The sequence below is a fragment of the Solea senegalensis genome, linkage group LG4 (assembly GCF_019176455.1).
Source record: "Solea senegalensis isolate Sse05_10M linkage group LG4, IFAPA_SoseM_1, whole genome shotgun sequence".
NCBI lineage: Eukaryota > Metazoa > Chordata > Actinopteri > Pleuronectiformes > Soleidae > Solea > Solea senegalensis.
This window is the reverse complement of record NC_058024.1, coordinates 11,097,432-11,111,764: the sequence shown is the minus strand read 5'-3', so window position 1 is coordinate 11,111,764 and position 14,333 is coordinate 11,097,432.

The following is a 14,333-nucleotide window of genomic DNA, read 5'->3' as shown; positions in this document are numbered from 1 at the left end:
TCATGTCCATGCACTTTGCTGGTGACTAGATATGTATCAGTACATCATACAACGTACATCAAAAAAATCCAAACTATCCCTTCTTGAAATGTCTTGTTGTGTTTTGGATATACAGCATATTTGCTCTCCCGGAAAACACGGCTGCCCGCAAGGACAAAAGACGGCTAAAAGGATTTTAGCCACTCAACAAAAGGCTCAGTTAATAAGGTCTACACCTTTCTAATAAAATAATGTACAATAATTGCATGATCTTTTTATTTTTACTGGGGACATTATCCACATACGTTTCATCAAATTGAAGTGACGTCAATGTTCCAACTAAAAACTATATAAAGTAAAGTAATTAAGAGGAGGTTTCAACTTTTTCAAACCCTGCAAAATAAGTTGAGAAAAGGGTTAAGATTTTTAAATAGTTTTTATTTTCCTTGAAACAACACATTTGAAGCAACTCCTGTGTGCCATGATTTAAAATAGGTGTTTCCTCTATGGCGTGTGGGAGAGTGAGCAGTTCAAAATGCTGTCAAACGGTGAGAAAAAGCAGAAAAACAAACACATATTCTTACATCTAAACTTACGCAGATACAGATGTTATCAGTAAGAGTGAGTGCTCGAAACGTCCCAAACGTTTCCATGGAAACAACAGCGTAAAAGCCGTTCGGTCTTCACCCAGGTGCCGTGATTGAATCTATGATCTACTTGTTGAGTCTCGGTGCCTGTGATTGATTAGTTATGCCTGCACAGGTCGGCTCAGAAGAGGAAGTTGTCCACCACACAGCCCGGATGTTTGGGCTCTTCGAAATGGCGCGAGGGAAGCACCTGCCTCATTTGTGAAGGTATGAAATGACTATTCGAGAATGTTCTCCATCTTGTTTGTGTTTTCTTGTGTCATGATTACGATTGTTAGGGTTAGGGTTGTTTCATAAGCACTTTGTGATTTCTTGGATTGCTCACCATGGCTTCAGAGGCGTCCAGGGTTAATTAGACACAGGTGTGTGTGTGAGAGAGGATAATTTGTCTGTGGTGGTTTGGTTTGTGTCACAACCCCCGTGTGTGTATATATATATACATACATACATACATATACATACATACATATACGTACATACATATATTGTCGTATAATATATAATTAACTGCTGTGAATCTGCAGCACAAACACAATTAGGAGTTTTGAAGGAAAATAATGACTGGTTTGAACAGAACTGATTTGTAATTATCAAGTGATTGTTGTAGAACACATTTCTGATTAACTTATAGTTGGTTAATTGTCATGAAGAACTTGACCGAATTAGAATTAAGAATTTACTAATTCATTTCCTTGACTTTGTGAGTCCTGAAAAAACCCAGACACAAGACATCTAGATGTTCAATGACAATAATTATCTTAATATCGGAAATTCACCTGATCCACTTGATTTTGTGCTTTGTATTATAAGAGAGCAAGAAGGTTGGGCTCTCATGTCCACCTTTCTATGTTGAGTTGGCATGTTCTCCCTGTGTGCGTGGATTTCTCCTGTTTCCAAAAACATGCAGAAACAATCCATAGGTGTGAGAGTGAATGGTTGTTCGCCTCTGTATGTTGGCCCTGCGATGGAGTGGCAACCTGGGATTGGCACCAGCAGCCCTGCAACCCTTAAAGTGCATGGTAGATGATGAATGATGAGTGAATAGATGATAAAGCTGTACATGTCTTATCCGTTCTTAATACGTCATATGAGTGACTTGAAAATGCTGCCCAGCTCACTAATATAAATTATAATCCTAGTGATTTATTTTTAAGTGCCACAAGGGGGCGCCTGCATCATTTTCAGTCATTTCACAACCACATGGTTATTAATAATAATAATAATAATAATAATAATAATAATAATAATAATAATGTTTTTTCTCTTTAAATGTATCCTATCTGTGATGCAAGGGAAAACTGTTTCTTTGCAAAATGTGAGGTTGAGTGCTTTTGATTAGTTTGAGAGTTTTTTTTATTTATTTTATTTTAATATAAATCACTCCCCCTGGCCATTTATGTAACCCCTAATATTTTTTTTGTTGGTAACTCAGTCATTTCCAAGAGCGATATGTTTTGAAAAATGAATCGGAGCCTCATTTACTACTTGTGTTATTTAATAAATCTTAAATTTGTCAAATGCATCGCGTAAAGCGCGTTTTTAAAAAACATCGCCACAATATTGTGATTCTCAGTTTTTTGGGTCAAGAAGTATTTATACTCTCCCTTGTCTTTATGTAAAAAGTATTTTTCTGTAAAATAACCTTGCCGTGCTGTTAACCAGCCTTTTTATGCATTACACAGTCTAGTACAACAGCAATGTCAAAGACTTCAATAGTGCTCCGTCGTGTTTCTGTATTTCTAATTGAAGTCGCAGTATGCAACAGAAGTGAGCGTTTCTATGGGGCCACATCATTTAATGAGCGACGACTCCGGGAAGGGGGAGTGTCAATGACTTAAAGCACAAGGTGAGCTTTTAATAGCTGCTGTGATGTGACAAAGTCTTTCCCCACCCCCACAAAGCGCTTTCGTATAAATCAGAGTTACAAATAGCTCAGGACTTAAATGAACGATAGAATTGCCTCAAAGGACTCGCAATGAAAAAAAAAACTCTGTTAAATAAAGTGGGAGAATAGACTCCTTCATGTGCCATATAAATTTCTTTCCATGTTGCCAAAAATGCCGTGAGGCCGACATTACAATAGCAAGGGGAGGCAGTGGATCCAATTATCATTTCACAGTGCATCTGTGATAAAATATCCACATGCTGTTTCCTCATGCCGGGTGCCTTCATATTCCTTGATAAAGCAGGAGATATCAAGTCACTTATTGGCACTACTGTGGTTTAGATCGGGGAATTATAAGTGGAAATTAACGCAGCGGATGTGTGAATCATGCAGTCAGGTAATGAGAAATTGGAGTTACAGTGAAGGTGGCGGCGGCGAGGGCTCTCAAGCTTTGAAGCAGCGATTCATTTGGAGTGCTGCACAAGTTTCCGGTGCCAGCACGCAGGGCTGTGACTCTTTCAAAGTGCTCCCGCGTCCGGGACATCTGAGCGACTGATCTCAAAAGATCGCACTTGTGGCTGCAAATGAATTGGTCCCGCGGGTTTCCAGAGCTGTCGGCAAACTCACTTTGAATGAGAACTTCATACATCAACAGAATTTTCCCTGCGAGTAGCAACTTTTTGCAGGAAAAAAAAAAGAGGAGAAAGGAATAACGTAAAACATTTTTTAATGCTTGTCCTTTTTTGGTGTGTTACTTGAGTATACACGTGGTGTAAAGGAACATCTGTGGAACATAATTGTGCCGTAAGTGTACACGGTGGAATGCAGACCCAATTTAAAAAAAACACACTTTACATGATTTCCATTTTATATTGTATATCTGGTAAATGTATGACAACATTTTTGCTCATATTTGTGCACTGGGTGTTTTCTTTGGAGTACATATTGAAGGTGGAAATTGTCTTCTGATTGCAAAACCAGCTCCTGCTGTGAAACTTTGGGATTTATTGGATGATACCATCTGTCAATCACACTGGTGTCCACTCATTTTACGTCATTGACTAATTCAAACAAACAGTTTGCAACCAGTGCAGTCGCCTCGTGGTGGTTAACTGCTACTTCCGTCCTGCTTCCTACGCTTTTTTTTACAGTCTCTAGCAAGAATGGAGTATTTTGGTCATATTTAGAAGAAACCTATCAAATTCACTTGAGCAAAAATTTACATGTTGTTGAAGACTATATAATTGATATTGATTTGAATTTACAACCTCAACCCTCTGAAGCTGGTCTAATGTCACAAGAAATTTAGGACAAATTTGACCCAGATGATCAAAGATTTCCCCCTGGAGCAAGAGGAAAACTCTTTTCAAAATTAGTCAGGATTTTAAAACACCTGTAGTCTGACCCCAGCTGAATTTGCACCCCTAATATAGATAATTTGATTTCCACACTCCTGACATTGCTCAAGATTTGATCTGCATAGGTGTGAATGAAATGCATTTACTTACTGTGCTGTCATTTACACTATAGAAACACCAGTTGCCTTCCTACTGTGGTGCCGTTGAATGAAAAACACTGATGCTGCACCTTATTTTCATTCAGCCTTTGAGCGTTGAGAGTTTTTCTCTTGAGGCATAGCCCTGGAAAAAAAAGTAAACAAAATCAACATTTCATGTCTGACTGCTTTCATGTCACCTGTAGTGTGCAATACTGTATAGGTGGAGTGTGATTTTTTGTTGTTGGTGTTGGTGTATACAGGGTAACAAATCAGTTGCTGGTTGTGTTCTCGTGATCATCTCCAGACTGGTCCTTGCTTCACTGTCTTGTGGCGGTTGTCTCTGTTGCAGTGTTTCCAGGCTCTTGACTGCTCTACTGTCCATGTTCACTTTGCTGTGTGCACTGTATTTGCTAGCTTTTATTGAAAGACAGATGCTGTTACTGCGTGAGGCTAACAAGACCAGTTCTTTCAGATAAATAAAAGGCTGATGTCCTGTCCTTGGCAAAACTAGACAAAACAAACAAACCTTGAAGTTACACTGAGTAAAATGTTGCAGCATGTATTGAAGTGGCAGTTGAATATCCCTCTCCTCACTCTTCCCTTTGTGTTTCCGAGAACCTATAAAGCCTTTAAACTCAAAAGATGTTTACTTTGTCCATTAGTGAGCCATCAGTGAACTGATTTTCAGTTTCCAACCGGACATACAATGTTGCTTTCTTTGGTGTGGCTGACATACATTTGTTTCGATCCAGTGTTGTTGGTGCAACATGTCGTGACAATGAGGATCAGGTCCTTTTATTTTTTAGTGTTGCAGTGTTTCTTGTGACACTTGTGAACGTCTTCAAATGAGGACCAGTGACCAGAAGCCATTACACAGATCTTATCATAAGATACTTGAGCACTGCCTTTCTTGTGACCCTACTTGAAAGGCGGTTGTGAGGGTAATAATGATTACACTGCAATGTCAACTGTTGGTGCCCAGCCCTTGATGTTGCTTTATAATCCAAACTCTCACTCAGCACACTGCTTTCTTTCTGGGGAGGTGATAATTTACTGGAGAGGTGTTGGAAGCCTCGAGTGTGAGAGCATCCTCTCAGTATTTTGTGCGAGGGCCAGCACAGACTGAAGTATCTAGCACACACAGATGCCCAGAGTGGGCTTGGCTGCCACCGATTTGGGAATGTAGGCTACAGGGGAACACATGGTGGGGCAAAGGTAGCAGAGGACCCAGGGGAGGCAGACAGATGGGCCTCTATTAGACAACTCTGAGAGCTCCACTTCTCTCTGGATGCAGCCCAACACTGCCAGGTCAGAGAATGAAGCATCAGCCTCTTCAGTTCCAGGTGACTTCATATTTGACCTTACTTCACCCTTCATCTGTAGTCATGTGTTCATAGCTTGTGTGTCAATGCTCCAATAAACAAAAATATATTGATAGTTTTCAGTAATGTTACCACATGCTTCTTTAATCCCTTATGACATATTATGGTCATTTTATGACTTAATACTATGCATACTTACATACAGCTCCTTTTTTAATTCAGAATCTTTCACATCAGAATCAGAATCTTTCACGTTCTTCATATCAATTCAGGGCTTTTAATTTTCTAAATACAAAACAGGAAGTGCTGCACTTAAATGTTGCGATGCACTAAAAGCTGACCTGGGTTCTGCCTTTTAGGAGTGATGGCCATTACGGACCGTAAACATGTGACGGCTATAGTATGTTGACTGTAAAAATACACACCCACAGTGAAAAGTATCACCGCTGACCCCGCCGTGCAATGCGGTCGAGTCATATCATAAAACTACTATTGCAGCACTTATCGTGTATAATGGTAACATTAGTGGATAATTACATAAAGTCAAAAGTTCAAATGATGATTAAACCCTATAAAGCTTCATCACTGTAAATACTCCTTCATCTCTGTGTAATGTGAACTGATAAACGGGGTAAGAGGGTAACCCAGGAATTGCCCCGAGCTTGTATTCAATAACAATGCAATTTCATTGCTGCTTAGATTATTTATTGAAGTGCTATGGAAGGCACCGAACAAATTGTCTTTATTGTTCCAGTGGCTCCTTGCAAATCCCGGTTCACTGCATGTGGGTTTGACAATTATTACCCCTCATACAACGTCCTCTGCAAAGGACAAATAGACTTCTCAATGTAAGTGTGCATCATTACATATGTTAATATACCAAGTCTGTTGTCTCAAGCTTCCTGGGGCATTAGCTGTTCAATTTATTGGCCATCAAGGGAAGTGTAATGCAGATGGCTTGTTCTAGTGTGTCAGGGTTTGATGTTTGAGCTACGTTTGCATCTCTCCATGAATTGAAGCTTAACAACAGTGTTACAAGGTACACTTGGGAAATATATGGTAAAAAAGAATATTCTATCTAGGTTACATGTTCTTTTTAAGGCTGTGTAGGAAGCAGAGACATAAAAAGGATCGGATTAATTTACTCAAAATGATGCATCCAACGCACAGGCAAAGAAGTGTGCAATACTAGGCTCCGGATAAAAAGATAGCTAGAGCAAAACAGACTCTTGCTAACTAAAATAAGTTAGTCCCTCTTATGTCTATCTTCTGTGCATGTTCAGCTGTGTGGCTTCCACTGTAAAGAACCTTTTTCAAAGACCTAAGAGGTTCCTGCTGATTGTTGTTGTTTGTGTCTCCATCAGGATGAACAACCTTGAAAGATTAGGCAGTTTGGGCTTCAGTCCCCTGGTGGGCAGCAAGGATGCTGCGGGGGGGTCGAGAGAGATCATTAAAAGTTTGGGGGGTTTTTATTGCAAAAAGCTTTGTAGGAAGGAACAGTGAACATGGACAACATTCAAATCGTGTTGGCATGAAAAGATGAGCTATAGTTAAGTGAACTGCTGGATTTTTAACTTCAAGTTATTTTAGTAGTAGTAATGGTAAAACATTTTTTTCTATAGAAAACAGTAAAACAAAATGCTGTGTGATGCAAGCTCCACACTTAAGTTTCTTGAACTTTCAGAAAGCCCCCCACCCCACAAACTTTTATGGAGGCGCACCTCCATAATACACCACTCATTTACCTGGCTGGACCATACATTTAGTCCCTAGTCCCTGTGATTGAAATGGACATGCTGTATTCCCTATAAAGTTCCTAGTTCCTGCAGTGCAAAAGTGGCTGTGTTCTCCCTATATGATGAATACAGGATACAGAATGGTCCTCTTATAATTTACTAATGTATGTTATCCTGCAAAAAAGGACTGAAGTGTAATCAATCAGGCAAAGCCTATTTCTGACAGGCAAGGTGTTTCCCCTGGGTCTCGGTTCTACCTCAAGCTAAGACTAATGACTCTCTGGTTCAAGTAGGTTTAGCCATGGCCATTCCCACTGGCTCCAAGCAGCTGCGGTCTTGGTGAGAATGCTCCTCCGACACGTGTTATCTACTGCTGGTCCACCTGCACCTCCAAGCACCTGCACAGTTTGCTTCACCAGAGGGGGTTGAGTCAGGAACAGGTCTTTCAAAGATTTCGTCCACATTTTTCACACCAGTTACTGCAGGATAATCTGAGTCAAGCGTCTCCTTACACAACACTTTGAAATACCCTCCAACTTTAAGAGGATCAGCCTCGGTGCATGGTCACAGTAATTTAGGCTCTGATGCCTCTGACCTTCAGGAGGAAAAGAGAGTGAAGAAAACAGCACGCAAATAAAAAAACTAAATTAGTTCTTATTTTTGCTGAAGCATACCGCAAACAAGCCATAATAAATCTGCAGAGAACAGAGGAGGGTGGGTGTGATCAATGGCTTACAAATTCACTTCAGGTGAGATCTTTGGCTGTTAAACCTCAAATGCTGTCCCCTCTCTGAGATTAAAATGTCTTGCGGCAGTGGAATCTTTTCCACCTGACATTAACATGCGGCTCTGACTTTATTGTTCAAGCCTGACATAAATATCAAAATCCTATTTCCTTCTCCCTCACCAAATATTTGTCATGCACAGGATCCCCTCCTCCAATATGTTATACCGTTCTGCCATAGCCAACGGCATGTCTATCATCACAGATGCATGTTGAGCATATAAGCATTGTTCAAAGTGGCAATGCTTTAGTTAAAATTCTAGTCTGAGCGGGACGTGCATCAAATGTCAAGAAAGACGGCACTTTGTTTTTAATATTGACTCTACGTCGTCATCATATGTTGTCACTTGCATGCTGAAAGCTGTATGAAATTCTTCAAAGCAACGGGTGCTTGAGTAGAGTTGCAGGTTTTGAGAGTGGTTTTTTTTGTGTTTTTTCCTAACATCTTGGTCTGGACTCTTGACATATTTTTACCTGTCTTGTGTCGGACTCGGTCAGGACTTGAGACTATAATCACCTTAATACCCGAGGAAGTTAGGTTCATGAACACGAGGAGATGTGTGTTGAGAGCTGAAATGTCTGTGATAAAATTGGCAATCCTAAACCGTTTATTTGCATTGCAACATCTAAAGAGACACTGCAGTCCCACCGCTTGCTCACTTGAAGGAGAGACTTAGACATGTCACAGCAGAGAGTGGAGCTCAATTCATGCGCAACCATTTCTATGACAAAATGTATAATCTATCAACTTGGTTGCTTTACCTGGGTTTAAAGAGATGGGAACTTTCTATTGTTTGCTAATAGAAAGTTCCAGAGCAAATATATGACCTTGTCACATCCTAATGTCGTTTTGTGTTTCTCTGTGACCAACAGGCCTTGCTCTAGGCATGGACTGGAAAAATTGAACTTGTAAAACTTAATGTAGTCTAACTTATTTCAAATTCAATTAAAGCATTAAGCAGCACTGACCTATCACAGTCAAATATAAAGCTAAAAAGATGCTTGTCTTTGATTTCCATGATCTTTTCAATTTCTAGTGAGGTTTGCTTCATAAGTTTAGTGTTGTGCAGAGCACTACTCAAATATCAATACTTCCAATACCAAACAAGTCCATTTTAGGCTTGATTCTCTTTTTAACATCAATATTTACATTAGTCTAATAGTCACTAATTTGGCTTCTACTTCCACCACTTATGGGAACCAAGGCTGTATAAATGAGCTAGAATGTGCCCCCCCACACACACACACACACACAGCTCCACTGTCAAGCGCAGCCATGTGTGGAGCTTTATCGATTCAGAGAACAGCAGTGATGCTGTATGTGATGTACATTGAAAGGATGAGGTACTTTTGACAACACCACAAACCATGTCGGGCATTTCATATGTAATCGTAGTGCAGAACATATGAGAGGTCATGGAGTGGCAGGAGAGAAGAAAACACCAGGTGCTGCAAGGACAAGACAGACATCCCATGCTGAGTCCTTGGTGTTGACGGACAGTATCCCAATGGATTTCTAAAGTTTCTATCTCATCTAATTTAATATATCCAGGCAAAGAGAGAGATTGTAATACAAGCCAACTTTATGTAGTCCCTGAACATGAGAAAGTGATTTGTATACGCTGGTGTAGTGATGTTAAAATGACAGGCCCTACACAGTATTTTTGTATTTATTATCTATAATAATAATTATAGTTAGCCGCTGTTGGTTTGGCAGAGAGGTTGGTGGTTGGTTAGTCGGTGGAAGTTGACAGCACCAAGAGTTCATAATGCAGCTGATGTCAGATCAGCTGGTGTAGCTGTCAGACGTGTCTCTGTACAGACTGTAGTCTCTGTGTTATGTTTATATTCAGCTCAGCTTTGATTGTTTCATGTGTTTTTTCTCACTGAAGGTGTAAATGAGTTGCAAGGAACATGAGATTCTTTTTTCCCCTTTGGAATGATCATGTTGTTTTGAAATGATAATCAGTTTTGGGTTTGCCTGAGCTGTGGCCACAACAGGGAGACTCGGTGCACGTTATAGCCGACCCACTGCAGTGGTCGGACACAAAAAAAACAGGAAGCCTATTTGGGTTGGGTTCAGACAGAAACATATGACCCGAGCTGCGTTTGACTCTGCACATCCATCATCAAACTTGCGTCATCTGGTGACAAACCTTGATGTTGCTTGTTGATCTGCAACAATAAATCTGTAGCTTCTGCTGGGAGCTTCACTGTGACTTGTGATAAAAGTGTTGCAGACAAAACTTTCTGACAATTGCAGTCTCTGCTTGTTTCCCCCGTGGGGCATCTCAACAAATCTTACAGCACTGTAGGTTACACTACTCCCATGTGGGAAATAGCAGTATGGAATGAGCACTTGATGTGGTGCAAACTCTGTGTATATTTTAACGTTCACATTAGCATATATATACATAGATATATCTTTAAATGATTGTTGAATACTAACAAAATGATGCCTTTCCCCACCATACACCCCCCTGTAGGAGGAGCTATTCCATCTGTTTTCTCTAACATGTTCCCCTTTTATGTGTGTCCAATATCGCACGCTATCGATACAGATACATTAGACCACTAATGAACTACGAAGCTGTTCATCCATCCATCCATCCATTATCTACCGCTTTATCCTCCACCATTGGGTCACAGGAGGGTGCAGTGCCAATCTCAGCTGACATAGGGTGATAGGCGGGGTACACCCTGGGCAGTTCTAGAAAGCTGTTCAGTTCAATTAAATTCAATATTATTTATATAGCACAACATTACAAACACAATTTGCCTCAGAGGGCTTTACAGTGTGTACACCCCCTGTCCTTAGACCCTCGTATCAAATGAGGAGAAACTCCACAAAAACCCCTTGTATAGGAGGAAACAACGCATTTGAGTCATTTCAAAGACACAAATCTCCAACTGTGTAACATTTTTACAGTCTATCCATAGTGATTCCCATCCCTGATAGGAAGGTTACTTACAGTATGTGTAAGTGCGACCCTTCACATTGCGTGTTTGCAGAATTGGAATAAATGTGACATTTTCTAGATGTATGCGGTAAAGTCAGCATTCTCAGTGAGGCTGCATTTGTTCGCAAACACTTTTAATGTGTGACGAATAGGATGTCATGTCCACATTTGTGATAGTTCACAAGTGTTGAGGCAAAATTCTTACCTGGAGGAGGCGCAGGATGGTTTATTGGAAGGTTTTTGTTGTGAGGAAATTCCAGTATGTTTGTATCGCGAGGAAACTCATCCACAGATTACCCACAGTGTTGTCATGCCAGAAATATTAAAAACAGGACCTAACAAATGTAAATATTGAGAGTTATTTGAAATAAAATGCAGCCAGAAAGTGGTACAAATCGTGTCGTAGGCATGTGAATAGGTAACCACTATTTGCTTGGAACATCTTGAGCTGTGGGACCACATGGACAAACCTGAAACGGGTGACTGAATGTCGCCCGTTTCATCATGGGAGTAATCGGTGCATTTAAAGTGCTCCTCTGTAACTTTAACTCCGTCGAGGTAACTGTCGAGGTAGTAGAGGACCTGAAAAACCTGCATCCATATTAATCGTGCTCTTGTCAACACCTTGTCATAAGAGCAGCGCAGTAAAGATGATATGATTTAAAATGAGGTCAGGGTGTGATCGTCGTGTAGCAGAGGTGACGGTACACAGCAATTTCATTCTCTCTATATTTTCAGAGGAGGACTATTCTGGACACATCACACACTGTAATTGAGGCAGCTGTCAGATTGCGGATTTTCCAACTGTTCTGTGATGGTGCTTTGCCTCAATGTGGCAGTTAAATAATAACCAAAAAAAAAAAAACTAAAACAAACAATATTCAGTGGTGATGACGGTTATGATATTGTGAACAGCATATTGTACACGCACAGGTTTGTAAGAGAGCCGTGGTGTGAGTATCGCAATTACTCATTATTTTGCAATGTCGCGATATCGTGTCATGACTTGCATATCGTGATGATATTGTATCTTGAATATTTTGATAATATCGTGATTTCAATGTCATGATAATATTGTGACTTAAATATCGCGATATCGTAGTGTGACTTAAATATTGTGTTATCTTATGTCTTAAATATGATGATATTGTGGCCTAAATATCATGTTATTTTCATGATATTGTGACTTAAATATTGTGATATCATTTTGTGACTAACATGAGATTATCATGATTTGTGAATTAAATATGATAATATCGTAATGTGATTCAAATATGATAATATCGCATTGCGAATTAAATATCATGATAATATCATATCGTGAAATATGATATCCTATCGGGACTTAAATATCGTGTTGATATGGTATCGTGTTGTCTCTGTTGAACATTTTCCTTCTTCTTGTATTTGGCTGAACAAACCCTTTAAAAATAAAGCAAATGTTCAAGGCGACAAACAGAAGACAGAATCAGCAGGTAAACAGAAGTGTTTACCTGCTGATTAATTAATCTCCATGGACCTCAACACACATTTATATTCCAGGATTTTCCTTTGTTTGGCTTAGAGATCAGTTGTATTGAATTTTTTATGTACTAATTTATTTATTTTGCTTAGCCAATGATATTGACCACACGTGGCGTCTTCCTTTCCATGGATTTCCTGCATTTCTGGACCATTGTCTCGTTCAGTCAGAGCCTCCAGGACCTGTCGATGCAGGAGCTCATACTGTAGCAGCGCTGTGTTGTTTCCACACAGAGTCTGACTTCGCTCTGCAGTCCAAGTCCAAAAAACTTGATAACATTTCAAAAGGACAGATTATTTTCAGGAATGATGACCTTGTTGACATTGATCCCTCTCTGCCTGAGAGGAGATGAAGGAAGCGAACAGGTGACGCTTATCTGATGTTGGAGCAGATTATCAGATTTCAGTGTCTAACTGACCGGAATCCAGCTGCTTTTTTTTTTTCTCCCTTGTTTTTATTTTTCTTCTTCTGCTACAGAGCTCGCATATCTTCACTTGATCTCAGCCTATAAATCAATCTGATATGTGAGTGTTTGTCATTTTTAAGAATGTTAAAGTGAAACGTAAAAGCACTTTGCACTTGTACTTTCGTAGTAATACGCATCTTTTTTATTTAATTTTTCTTCATTTGTGTAATTGTGTCTTGTCTTGCCTTGCACATGTCAAGGATAAAAGTTTTTTTTGTTTTGAAGCAACTATACAAACATGCTTAAGGGTAGGATAAACAATTTCTGCCACTAAACTCTCATCTGTGTTCTAATTTGTAAAGTTGCTATAATACTAATTTAAACGCCAACTATTTTGACAATCAGTTCATCGTTTTGAGTGGTTTTGCTTCCTAAATGTGAATATGTAATAGTCTCTTTGCTTTGTGTCACGAAGAAATCATTAAAACTCTAACGTTTTCGTTTGTTGACAAAAGGAGACATTTGAGAACCTCATCATATCCAGGATTGGTGAACACTGATCAACATTTTCTGACATTTATGGACCAAAGTCCTTGGTGCTGTCAAAGTACTCGATTAATCCATCGTGAAAATCATCGTTAGTTGAAGTCCTAATTGTATCTCTTTAAGGTTAAAAACAAAAAAAACCCAAAAAAGGCCACAAGTAATCATTTCCTATTGAATATCGAAGCCTGTTTGAAAAGTGCTGTCCATGGTCCTGAAATAACTATTTGAATCTGGCTGCTTGTTAAATGTGTTGTCCTGTGCTGTGATCACAGCCTAAATGTGCCCACATGAGGGAAACTTGAAATACTGTCCATCTTTATGCAATAACTTCAAGACACATTTTTAGAAATTGTTAACTTGTAGTTTATAGTTATTCTATGAACATTAGTTAAACGGTTTCATTTAATAGGCAGGTGCCCTCCTCTGTTTAATTATTTTCAGTTGTACTTTGGTTGCTATGACTGGTTGCGATGACTTTTTCTTTTTAATGAAAATCAAATAAAACACTTTCCTCTATGAAAGATGATGCTCCAGCTCATTGACGAGGTAATGGTGTATGCCTCAGGTCAGACAGGAAGAAGAGGTGATTGTGATGATAGTCATTTAACATATTCACTGGCGTACACTGTATTACCATCAGCAATTTTACGGTTGATTTAGAGGCACTTTATCCTCTCTTTTATAGCAGAGTTTTCACAATCAAATGTGCATCAGCCCTCCTTTTATCATCTCATGTTCGCTGAGCCAGCACAGGACAGTTTATTGTCATGGACTATTTCATTACGTCCAAATATGAATGCTTTTTATCCAAATCAGTTTTCTGAAGGGAGGGAGGGGTGGGAGGGACAGGGGTGCTCTCCTTGTTGTTGCTTTGTTCAGCTGCTGATTTGTGAGCGTGTGAGTTTGAAAGTGTCACCACAACAGTATCACTCAGCTGAAATAAACTTAAAAATAAATCCATAAAATGTGTTTCACATGCACATTTTTTTAATGTTATTTGTCGGAATCCGGAAAGGGATCAATAAAGTTGCTTGAAATGAAAAGTCAA